Source organism: Triticum dicoccoides, chromosome 2A (assembly GCF_002162155.2).
Source record: "Triticum dicoccoides isolate Atlit2015 ecotype Zavitan chromosome 2A, WEW_v2.0, whole genome shotgun sequence".
Taxonomy (NCBI): domain Eukaryota; kingdom Viridiplantae; phylum Streptophyta; class Magnoliopsida; order Poales; family Poaceae; genus Triticum; species Triticum dicoccoides.
In genome coordinates, this window is record NC_041382.1 from 251,548,045 (window position 1) to 251,561,950 (window position 13,906).

The window sequence follows — 13,906 nt, forward strand, 5'->3', positions numbered from 1 at the left end:
GCGGGCGGCGGCGCGGTGCCGGCGCGGTGGTGGCAGGGATCCAGCGAGCGGCGCGGGAGGAAGGAGAAGGACCCGGGTGGCGGCGGCTACGGGCCGCGGGGGCCGGCGCTGGGCCTGGCAGGCCCGCACGGGTGGCGGCGCGGCGAAGTGGGGCGCTGCCACGTGGCGGCTCCCGGTTGGGGCGGCGGCGACGTCCGGCCCGGACGGACGTGTGCGAGTGGCACGGGGACGATCTCTAGGGTTTTGGCGAGGGGGGATCCGAGATTTTCGAGGAGGACCTATTTATAGGCATAGAGGAAGCTAGGAGAGTCCAAATGAGGCGCGGTTTTCGGCCACGCGATCGTGATCGAACGCTCTAGATGATGGAGCAGAGTTAGGTGGGTTTTGGGCCAAATTGGAGGGGTGTTGGGCTGCAACACACACGAGGCCTTTTTGGTCCCTCGGTTAACCGTTGGAGTATCAAACGAAGTCCAAATAATACGAAACTTGACAGGCGGTCTACCGGTAGTAAACCAAGGCCGCTTGGCAAGTCTCGGTACAATCCGGAAATATTTAATCTCCACACACGAAAGAAAGCTAGAAATGACCACCGGAGGAGAACGAAGCACCGGAATGCAAAATGGACAACGGGGAAAATGCTCGAATGCATGAGACGAACACGTATGCAAATGCAATGCACATGATGACATGATATGAGATGCATGACAATGACAACAACACACGGAGACAAAAACCCGAACCCGAGAAAATAAAATAACTTAACACCGGAAACGGCAAGAGTTGGAGTACAAATTGGGAAAGTTACATCAAGGGTGTTACAGCTTATTTCTAGCATTCGGTTACTTACGGCCCGTTACTGGCCTTTTCTGCTTGTGGGCCAAATTCAGCTCGTGGTTACAATCGGCCCATTTGCGCCCCGTTAATCCGTTGGGCCATTTTCATAGCGTCATCGAATATGGCCAATTAACGACGGCTTGTTATTGTCGGACCATGAGCGGACAATTCCAAATCTAGCCCGTTTACGGCCCATAATGGGGTCTGTTATTGGCCCATGTTTGGCTGATCGATCATACGGCCTGTATAAGGCCCATTGATGCTACGACCCGTATAAAGCCCATTGATGCTACAGCCCGTAGAAGGACCATTGTTTCTTCGGCCCTTACAAGGCCCACTGTTTCTACGGCCCGTAGGATGCCCATGGTAACTACAGTAAATATGTAGCCCATGGTGATTGTGGCCTAGTTTTAAAAATAGGTTATTGCAGCCAAACCGCGGAAAAAGAACTGCACTGACTACAAGCAAACAAATAAACAAGACAACAAGGAAATAAATAAGCAAGCAACTTACGCTAGGCTATCATGGCTATTACACATATTACATCCACTAGGCATCAAAGTTCGCCACCAGTGCAAATATAGGGAACAAAGCAGCATATATATACACTGATTGTTAAAGTTGGCGACCAGTGCCAATAAACGCTGCAGCAAAACAAGTCCAGAACTGAAACCACTTCAGAAGATCTCAAGAAACAATATCCTGGGTACCCATAATGCTGGCAAGATGCTTAGCAAGCTTATTAAATTTCTCTTGTTTGGCTCTTAAATCCTCCAGAGCTTGTTGTTGCACCAGAAAGTATGCATCTAAATTCTGCAGGGACTTCCCCAGTCCTTCAACTTCCTGTCACAGCACATCTGATCGATGTCTTTCAACTTGAAGTTGAGACTCAAGAAGACAAACTGATTCAGGCAGTGAGTTCGAAGAGCTTGTGCCAGCAGTAGTGGCCAGTAAATTGAACACTACATCAAGACATGACTTTTGGGTTATCTCACTGTCGTCAAGATAGTTTTTATCAACTTTCTTGGAGACCAACAGGGATGTCTCAGTATCTTGAACCTTATCTGCACTACTTCCTTTACCATTGCATAACGGGGTACCGTTCTTCAATATTTTGTCCATATTCTAAAAGAGAAACAAGCAGACACATCACAGGTTTACCATGTTGTATATGAAACTCATTTTGGTAAATCAGTTTAGTAGTAAAGTGGACAGGATAACAGCATGAAACAAACATATATCTATGTACCATTTGCCTAACAACCTATACCCTTCCCTTGGGTCGCCCAACCCGAGGGTCATCTTTATTTTAACACCCCCCAGGCCAGTGCTTCTCTAAGTGTTGGTCCGAAGGAGAGTCCTCTGCAGCACCACCTAGGGGGAACTTGAGGGCTGGTTTTAGTTGTACGGAGTGCTCATCCGGTGTTGCCCTGAGAACGAGATATGTGCAGCTCCTATCGGGATTGTTGGCACATTGGGCGGTCTTGCTGGTCTTGTTTTACCATTGTCGAAATGTCTTGTAACCGGGATTCCGAGACTGACCGGGTCTTTTCGGGAGAAGAAATATCCTTCATTGACCGTGAGAGCTTGTGATGGGGTAAGTTGGGACACCCCTGCAGGGTATAAACTTTTGAGAGCCGTGTCCGCGGTTATGTGGCAGATGGGAATTTGTTAATATCCGGTTGTAGAGAACTTGACACTTGACTTAATTAAAATGCATCATCTGTGTGTGTAGCGTTGATGGTCTCTTTCCGACGGAGTCCAAAAAGTGAACACGGTCTTGTGTTATGCTTGAACGTAAGTAGTTTCAGGATCACTTCTTGATCACTTCTAGCTTCTCGATCGTTGCGCTGCTTCTCTTCTCGCTCTCATTTGTGTTTGTTAGCCACCATATTTGCTTAGTGCTTGCTGCAGCTCCACCTCATTACCTTATCCTACCCATAAGCTTAAATAGTCTTGATCTCGCGGGTGTGAGATTGCTGAGTCCTCGTGACTCACAGATACTTCCATACAGTTGTAGGTGCCAATGATACCAGTGCAGGTGACGCAACCCAGCTCAAGTGGGAGATCGATGAAGATCTTGGTCGGTGTTATGTGTCTTCTCTGGATGATCAGTAGTGGTGCCCAATTGGGACTATCAGGGATCTAGCATTTGGGGTTGTCTTCTTTTATTTTGGTTCCATAGTCGAACCTTGATTGTACTATGGTTGACGTATGTTTAACTTGTTATTTGTGTGAAGTGGTGATTGTAAGCCAGCTCTTTATCCCTTTCTTATTCAGTACATGGGATTGTGTGAAGAGTACCCCACTTGCGACTAAACCACCATGCGGCTATGCCTCTAAGTCGTGCCCGACATGTGGGAGATATAGCCGCATTGTGGGTGTTACAAGAGGTTTATAGGCCAATAGCAAATTTCCCTCAAGTGGATGACCTAAGGTTTATCAATCCGTGGGAGGCATAGGATGAAGATGGTCTCTCTCAAACAACCCTGCAGCCAAATAACAAAGATTCTCTTGTGTCCCCAACACACCCAATACAATGGTAAATTGTATAGGTGCACTAGTTCGGCGACGAGATGGTGATACAAGTGCAATATGGATGGTAGATATAGGTTTTTGTAATCTGAAAATATAAAAACAGCAAGGGAACTAATGATAAAAGTGAGCGAAAACGGTATTGCAATGCTGGGAAACAAGGCCTAGGGTTCATACTTTCATTAGTGCAAGTTATCTCAACAATAATAACATAATTGGATCATATAACAATCCCTCAACATGCAACAAAGAGTCACTCCAAAGTCACTAATAGCGGAGAACAAACGAAGAGATTATTGTAGGGTACGAAACAACCTCAAAGTTATCCTTTCTTCTCGATGTATTCAAGAGTCCGTAGTAAAATAACACGAAGCTATTCTTTCCATTCGATCCATCCTAGAGTTCGTACTAGAATAACACCTTAAGACACTAATCAACCAAAACCCTAATGTCACCTAGATACTCCAATGTCACCTCAAGTATCCGTCTGATTATACGATATCCATCACACAATCTCAGATTCATCTATTCAACCAACACACAGAACTTCAAAGAGCACCCCAAAGTTTCTACCGAAGAGTCAAGATGAAAATGCGTGCCAACCCCTATGCATAAGTTCATGAGGTCACGAAACTCGCAAGTTCATCACCAAAACATACATCAACTGGATCACGTGAATATCCCATTGTCACCATAGATAAGCACATGCAAGATATACATCAAGTGTTCTCAAATCCTTAAAGACTCAATCCGATAAGATAACTTCAAAGGGAAAACTCAATCCATTACAAGAGAGTAGAGGGGGAGAAACATCATAAGATCCAACTATAATAGCAAAGCTCGTGTTACATCAAGATCGTGCCGAATCAAGAACACGAGAGTGAGAGAGAGAGACAGACAGAGAGAGAGAGAGATCAAACACATAGCTACTGGTACATACCCTCAGCCCCGAGGGTGAACTACTCCCTCCTTGTCATGGAGAGCGCCGGGATGATGAAGATGGCCACCGGAGACGGATTCCCCCCCTCCGGCAGGGTGCCGGAACAGGCCTAGATTGGTTTTCGGTGGCTAAAGAGGCTTGCAGCGGCGGAACTCCCGATCGAGGTTATGTTTTGGAAGTTTGGGTATATATAAGAGGTTTTGGTGTCAGGAACAAGTCAGGGGGGTCTCCGAGGTAGCCACGAGGTAGGGGGCGCGCCCCCACCCTCGTGGGTGCCTCGGGACTCTTCTGGCCCATCGCCGATACTCTGTGGGCTTCTTCTGGTCCAAAAATAATCTCCGTGCAATTTCAGGTCAATTGGACTCTGTTTGGTTTTCCTTTTCTGCGATACTCAAAAACAAGGAAAAACAGAAATTGGCACTGGGCTCTAGGTTAATAGATTAGTCCCAAAAATCATATAAAATAGCATATAAATGCATATAAAACATCCACGATTGATAATATAATAGCATGGAACAATCAAAAATTATAGATACGTTGGAGACGTATCAAGCATCCCCAAGCTTAATTCCTACTCGTCCTCGAGTAGGTAAATGATAAAAACATAATTTTTGATGTGGAATGCTACCTAACATATTTAACAATGTAATTTTCTTTATTGTGGCATGAATGTTCAGATCCATAAGATTCAAGACAAAAGTTTAATATTGACATAAAAATAATAATACTTCAGGCATACTTACTAAGCAATTATGTCTTCTCAAAATAACATGGCCAAAGAAAGCTTATCCCTACAAAATCATATAGTTTGGCTATGCTTTATTTTCATCACACAAAAATGCTCTCGTCATGCACAACCATGATGACAAGCCAAGCAATTGTTTCATACTTTAGGAATCTCAAACTTTTTTCAACTTTCACGCAATACATGAGCGTGAGCCATTGACATAGCACTATGGGTGGAATAGAATGTGATGATGGGGGTTGTGTGGAGAAGACAATAAAAAGAAAGTCTCACATTGACGCAGCTAATCAACGGCCTATGGAGATGCCCATCAATTGATGTCAATGCGAGGAGTAGGGATTGCCATGCAACGGATGCACTAGAGCTATAAATGTGTGAAATCTCAACAAAAGAAACTAAGTGGGTGTGCATCCAACTTGCTTGCTCACGAAGACCTAGGGCATTTGAGAAAGCCCATTGTTGGAATATACAAGCCAAGTTCTATAATGAAAAATTCCCACTAGTATATGAAAGTGACAAAATAAGAGACTCTCTATCATAAAGATCATGGTGCTACTTTGAAGCACAAGTGTGGAAAAAAGGATAGTAGCATTGTCCCTTTTATTTATTTTCTCCTTTTTGGGGACAATGCTCTATTAATGATGGTCATCACACTTCTATTTATTTACAACTCAGTGATTACAACTCGATACTAGAACAAAGTATGACTCTATATGAGTGCCTCCGGCGGTGTACCGGGATGGGCAATGAATCAAGAGTGACATGTATGATAAATTATGCATGGTGGCTTTGCCACAAATACGATGTCAACTACATGATCATGCAAGGCAATATGACAATGATGAAGTGTGTCATAATAAATGAAACAGTGGAAAGTTGCATGGCAATATATCTCGGAATGGCTATGGAAATGCCATAGTAGGTAGGTATGGTGGCTGTTTTGAGGAAGATATAAGGAGGTTTATGTGTGATAGAGCATATCATATCACGGGGGTTGGATACACGGGCGAAGTTTGCACCAACTCTCAAGGTGAGAAAGGGCAATGCACGGTACCGAAGAGGCGAGCAATGATGGAAAGGTGAGAGTGCGTATAATCCATGGACTCAACATTAGTCATAAAGAACTCACATACTTATTGAAAAAATCTACAAGTCATCAAAAACCAAGCATTACGCGCATGCTCCTAGGGGGATAGATTGGTAGGAAAAGACCGTTGCTCGTCCCCGGCCGCCACTCATAAGGATGATAATCAAAGAACACCTCATGTTTCAAAATTTTCACATAACGGTCACCATACGTGCATGCTACGTGACTTGCAAACTTCAACACAAGTATTTCTCAAATTCACAACTACTCAACTAGCACGACTCTAATATTACCATCTTCATATCTCAAAACAATCATCAAGTATCAAACTTCTTGTAGTATTCAATGCACTTTTTATGAAAGTTTTTATCATATCCCTCTTGGATGCCCATCATATTAGGACTAATTTCATAACCAAAGCAAATTACCATGCTATTTAGGACTCTCAAAATAATATAAGTGAAGCATGAGAGTTCATCTATTTTCTTCAAAATAAAACCACCGCCGTGCTCTAAAAGGATATAAGTGAAGCACTAGAGCAAATGGCAAACTACTCCGAAAGATATAAGTGAAGATCAATGAGTAGTCGAATAATTATGCAACTATGTGAAGACTCTCTAATATTTAAGAATTTCAGATATTGGTATTTTATTCAAAAAGCAAGCAAAATAAAATAAAATGACGCTCCAAGCAAAATACATATCATGTGGTGAATAAAAATATAGCTCCAAGTAAAGTTACTAATGAATGAAGACGAAAGAGGGGATGCCATCCGGGGCATCCCCAAGCTTAGGCTCTTGGTTGTACTTGAATATTACCTTGGGGTGCCTTGGGCATCCCCAATATTAGGCTCTTGCCACTAATTATTTCATAGTCCACTGAATCTTTACACAAAACTTGAAAACTTCACAACACAAAACTTAACAGAAAACTCGTAAGCTCCATTAGTATAAGAAAATAAATCACCACTTAGGTACTGTTTTGAACTCATTCTAAATTAATATTGGTGTAATATCTACAGTATTCCAACTTCTCTATGGTTCATACCCACCGATACTACTCATGGATTTATCAAAATAAGCAAACAACACATAGAAAACAGAATCTATCAAAAACAGAACAGTATGTAGTAATCTGTAGGTTTCGAATATTTTTGTAACTTCGAAAATCCTTAGAAATTAGGAAGTCCTAGGCAATTTGTTTATTAATCTACTACAGGTGGAATTGGTATTTTATCGCTCTCTGGTAAAAAATTAAAATTATTCTCGTGAGCGCATACTTTCTGTTTTTTATAGCAAGATCAAATAACAATCACCCAAGAAGATCCTAAAGGCTTTACTTGGCACAAACACTAATTAAAACATAAAAAACACAATCATAACAGAGGATAGATGAGTTATTTATTACTAAACAGGTAAAAAAAGAAAAGAGCAAAAATAAAATGGGGTTGCCTCCCAACAAGCGCTATCGTTTAACACCCCTAGCTAGGCATGATGATTTCAATGATGCTCACATAAAAGATAAGAATTGAAACATAAAGAGAGCATCATGAAGAATATGACTAGCACATTTAAGTCTAACCCACTTACCATGCATGGGGATTTTGTGAGCAAACAACTTATGGGAACAAGAATCAACTAGCATAGGAAGACAAAACAAGCATAACTTCGAAACGTTAAGCACATAGAGAGGAAACTTGGTATTATTGCAATTCCTACTAGCATATATCCCTCCCTCATAATAATTTTCAGTAGCATCATGAATTAATTCAACAATATAAATATCACATAAAGCATTCTTTTCATGATCAACAAGCATATAATTTTTATTACCCTCCACATAAGCAAATTTCTTCTCATGAATAGTAGTGGGAGCAAACTCAACAAAATAACTATCATGTGAGGCATAATCCAATTGAAAGTTAAAATCATGATGACAAGTTTCATGGATATCATTATTCTTTATAGCATATGTGTCATCACAATAATCATCATAGCTAGGAGGGATGCTTTCATCATAATAAATTTGCTCATCAAAACTTGGGGGACAAAAAAATATCATCTTCATCAAACATAGCATCCCCAAGCTTGTGGCTTTGCATATCATTAGCATCATGGGTATTCAAAGAATTCATACTAACAACATTGAAATCATTCTCATCATCCAAAAATTTAGTGCCAAACATTTTAATACATTCTTTGTCTAACACCATGGCAAAATTATCTGAATCCTTATTTTCACAAAATACATTAAAAAGATGAAGCATATGAGGCAACCTTATTCCATTTTTTGTAGTTTTATTTTATAGACTAAACTAGTGATAGAACAAGAAACTAAAAGATTTGATTGCAAGATCTAAAGATATACCTTCAAGCACTAACCTCCCCGGCAACGGCGCCAGAAAAGAGCTTGATGTCTACTACACAACCTTCTTCTTGTAGACATTGTTGGGCCTCCAAGTGCAGAGGTTTGTAGGATAGTAGCAAATTTCCCTCAAGTGGATGGCCTAAGGTTTATCAATCCGTGGGAGGCGTAGGATGAATATGGTCTCTCGCAAACAACCCTGCAACCAAATAACAAAGAGTCTCTTGTGTCCCCAACACACCCAATACAATGGTAAATTGTATAGGTGCACTAGTTCGACGAAGAGATGGTCATACAAGTGCAATATGGATGGTAGATATAGGTTTTTGTAATCTGAAAAATATAAAAACAGCAAGGTAACTAATGATAAAAGTGAGAGAAAATGGTATTGCAATGCTAGGAAACAAGGCCTAGGGTTCATACTTTCACTAGTGCATGTTCTCTCAACTATAATAACATAATTGGATCATATAACAATCCCTCAACATGCAACGTCACTCCAAAGTCACCAATAGCGGAGAACAAACGAAGAGATTATTGTAGGGTACGAAACCACCTCAAAGTTATCCTTTCTAATCGATCTATTCAAGAGTCCGTAGTAAAATAACACAAAGCTATTCTTTCCGTTCGATCTATGCTAGAGTTCGTACTAGAATAACACCTTAAGACGCAAATCAACCAAAACCATAATGTCACCTAGATACTCCAATGTCACCTCAAGTATTCATGGGTATGATTATACGATATGCATCACACAATCTCAGATTCATCTATTCAACCAACATAAAGAACATCAAAGAGTGCCCCAAAGTTTCCACCGGAGTGTCAAGACGAAAACGTGTGCCAACCCCTATGCATAAGTTCACGAGGTCACGGAACTCGCAAGTTGATCACCAAAACATACATCAACTGGATCACGTGAATATCCCATTGTCACCACAGATAAGCACATGCAAGACATACATCAAGTGTTCTCAAATCCTTAAAGACTCACTCCTATAAGATAACTTCAAAGGGAAAACTCAATCCATTACAAGAGAGTAGAGGGGGAGAAACATCATAATATCCAACTATAATAGCAAAGCTCGCGATACATCAAGATCGTGCTAAACCAAGAACATGAGAGAGAGAGAGATCAAACACATAGCTACTGGTACATACCCTCAGCCTCGAGGGTGAACTACTCCCTCCCCGTCATGGAGAGCGCCGGGATGACGAAGATGGCCACCGGAGAGGGATCCCCCCCCTCTGTCAGGGTGCCGGAACAGGTCTAGATTGGTTTTCGGTGCCTGCAGAGGCTTGCGGCGGCGGAACTCCCGATCTAGGTTATGTTCTGGAAGTTTGGGTATATATAAGAGGTTTTGGCGCCGGGAACAAGTCAGGGGGGTCTCCGAGGCGGCCACAAGGTAGGGGGGCATGCCCAGGGCGGTAGGGCGCACCCCCACCCTCGTGGGTGCCTTGGGACTCTTCTGGCCCATCTCCAATACTCCATCAGCTTCTTATGGTCCAAAAATACTCTCCGTGAAATTTCGGGTCAATTGGACTCCGTTTGGGTTTCCTTTTCTGCGATACTCAAAAACAAGGAAAAAATAGAAACTGGCACTGGGCTCTAGGTTAATATGTTAGTCCCAAAAATCATATAAAATAGCATATAACTGCATATAAAACATTCATGATTGATAATATAATAGCACGGAACAATAAAAAATTATAGATACGTTGGAGACGTATCAGAGAACAATTTAAACTTTGTGGCCAACACCAATACGCAGAATCATAATCAACGTCGCAAAGGAAAGCCGGCCCAGTTTGGCGGGCCAAAGTTCATCCTTGAAGCCATGATGAACTAGCCTTGGCTAAAGCATGGTACACATGAAAAGCCGGCCAATCATCTGTGGAAGGATTGCTTCATCATGAGGGAGTATAGGAATTCCAATTTTTTCCAGAATAATCATGGCCCGAATGGCGGTTCAGGATCCGGCTCTCACGGGCCTGGCTTTGGTGGTGGCGGTTCGAATTATGGTTTCCAGGGCCAAGGTAATCAAGGTGGTTTCAATCAACAGTTTGGTCAAGGGAATCAGCAGAAGCAGTCTGGTTATCAGAGTAATCCGGAGCAGCTGAATAGTGGACAATATCATGTGTTCACTACGAGCTTATGCAAACGAGATCAGAAGCTTCGTAAAAGGGTGGTGAACGCAGTTGAGCCGGCGGTTCCCTGTTTCTTGAGATGGTCTGAACATCCTATTCTTTGGAGCCGTGAGGATCACCTGCCCCGGGTTGACAATCCGGGTCAGTTGGCTCTAGTGGTTGCACCCCAGGTTGGAGGATACAGGTTTACTAAGGTGCTCATGGATGGAGGCAGCAGCATCAATATCCTTTACTATGAAACTTTTCGTCGTATGAGTTTGACTGACAAGGATCTTAAGCCGTCTAACACTGTTTTTCACGGCGTGGTGCCTGGTTAATCAGCATACCCAGTGGGCAAGATCTTCTCTCTCTTTGATTCTCAATACCATGTTCTCCTCGATGTTATTAGAGATCCATCTAATGTAATATTCTTTTTGTGGTGTGTTTGTCGAGATCCGATGAATTGTGGATTTATGATCAACTTATCTATGAATATTATTTGAATCTTCTCTGGATTTGTCGGAGTAATTGGACACGGATACCCCGAAGACGGCGAGACAATAAATCAAGACATCGGGGCTAGCAAAGCCCCTCAGTCCGACTGCCCGGCCGCTCCTGCTGGCTCCCCGTCCGACTGCTCTGCCCGGCCGGCTGCCGGCTGCCGACTGCGCCAACTAGCCGGCTGCCAACTGTAGGACGACCCGACACCGACAAGACACCGACGAGATGGCTGTACCTGAGCACTGTTTATATGTCACCCCAGCCATCATGTATAGTGTCACTTGTCCCCTTGCACTATTTATGAAGTGACCCAGGGGACAAGGATAACACCCACCATACCTTCCCCATGCCACTACTTGGCTTACTCTCTAAGCTAGCTCACACTATAAAAGGAGGCCTCATCCATCCATCCAGGAGGATGGACTCACGCACACACACAAGCAAGCTAGCTAGCAAGCCATCCACACACACGTATGAGCATACACCCATTCGGCCAGAGGCCATGACCACCACACCACTAGCTAGCTAGCTCATTGCTACTACTCCCAGTCCAATACAGCTCCAGGAGTGCTCTGTACTGCGATGTACTCCATATATACTCAGACATGCAGGAGTAGGGGTATTATATCTCCAGAGAGCCCCGAACCTGGGTAAACTAGAGCGTGCTACTCGCATACCCGTCCCCAGATATTCCGGCAGCAGTCTTGCCCCCACCATGATAAGTCATCCTTTGGCATACATCGCACCCAACCCCCGACATTTGGCGCTCACCGTGGGGCGGTACTATGCTACCGCGCTGCTGCTGGTTTCACCGTCCGGGCGAGACCATCTTGTTCATCATCCCCGGCGTCGCGCCGTCTCTCCGATAGCGCTCGGGGGCTCGACTTCGACCTGCCCTCGGAGCGGCCGCGTGGGACGGCGTGCCCTCGTTGCCGGCCTCGCCACCTTCGTCATCACCATCATTGCGACGCCGGTAGTCCGTTCGCGCGCGCGGGGCCTCGCTTCGGTCGGCCGCGTCCAGTCCGCGCACTGCTCGCGTTCGCTCCCCTCCATGATGCGTTTTGCTTCGGTCGAAACGCGTGTTCACTCCTCCACATACCATCTATGCAAGCTAGCTAGATGCAAGTCATACAATGGTCAAACCATTGGCCGTACACGCTGTCCAGCAAATCAAACCATAGCCATACACTATACACGTCCTAGACGCAAGCTAGTCAGATTATGGCCGTATATTGCTAATACACTTCCCAGACAACGGGTATACACACGCCTGTGCTTGTCCTCCTGTGCGTCGTCAGGGGAGGCGCCCATACGCGCGGCCGCACCGCTCGTGCCTGGCTGGACCTCTGCGAGCTCCTCGAAGCGCCTCCTGCTCCACGTCTCCAGCTCTTCTCCCATGCGTCGTCCACCGCACTGCCGCCTTGCTTCTTCTTGCGCGCGCCCATGGCTCACTCGAGCGGCTGGCTCGGCTGCACGCATCGCCTTGCTTCTCCTTCCTCGAGCGCCTTGCCCTGTCGACGCGCCCAGCTCCGGCCCGGCGCACCGCGCACCCCAGCTTCTGCCCGTCAGCAGCCGCTACCCGTGCTCCTCGTTGCAGGTCCCGTGCACCCCGGTTGTTGGACATCGGCGTGCCCGCTGGCCATCGCTGGCTCCCGCCGCGCAGTCTCCGCACCTATCTGGCTCCTGCCCCGTGGGCTACGGCCAGCTGCCTCGACCCGCGCCGACCTGTCCGCCCGCTCATGCGCGCCTGCACCCCGCATGGCGGCCCCGACCTGGTTGCCTCTGCGTCACCTGTCGTGGACCTAAGTCTGACAGTAGAATGGGGGTAGGATTGTAGAGGCAAGATCCTAGCTATGGAGGAGTTGTACATGCAGGTTTAACGAGTTCAGGCCCTTTTCAGAGGAAGTAATAGCCCTACGTCTCGGAGCCCGGAGGCGGTCGACTGGATTATGAGCGTGTGTGTTACAGGGGGTGCGAACCCTTGTCCCAGAGGAGGGGGTGGCTTATATAGAGTGCGACAGGACCCCGTCTCCCCTCCGTTACATAGGATTCAATGTACATAAAGGGGTGGCGTTACAGGTAATGCCTGTATTGAAGTGCTACAAATGATCATTAAATATATGAGTAAATACTCGACCATTGCTACGTAGAGCGGCTTTAGGTCTTCTTATATGTCAAGTGGTTTCATGGTCGAGTGACCTAGATAAAGAGAGATCTCCGAGTGAATGGTAGGTCGAGTGGACTTCACTCGACACCTTTGCTAGATCCCTTCTTCTGATTCTTGAACTTCTTTATTCTTAGGACAAGGACCTCAGGTAGGACGTATAGGTCAAGCCTATTACCCTACCCCAGGTTCGTGTCCTCATCATTAGCCCCCGAATGGATTGAGGTTTGAGTGAAAAAAGAAGGATGGAGTTGACCTTGCTTCTGCTCTGGCTTTGCCTTGTCTTCATCTCCCGATGGAGTCCAGTTGTTAGAACTTCAACTTCGTTTCAGTTGCCTTGATCGATTCAGAAATTGCCGACTGGCTTATACAATGACATCTATCGAGTGACATCTTTGACATGAAATCTTTGGCGTGATCGGTTGTAGAGGATCCCGGATTTCATGGGATTCGAAATTTTGGTGGAAGCGCGCCAGGCGGAGCACTCCGTGGTAAGTGGAGTAGATAAATAGGATGTTCCGATTTTCGTGCCACCTTTTTCGTCACGTATCCCATGTGCGACTGTTGGGGGGATTTGACAGGATCGCTCGGGCCCACGCGTCAGCCACT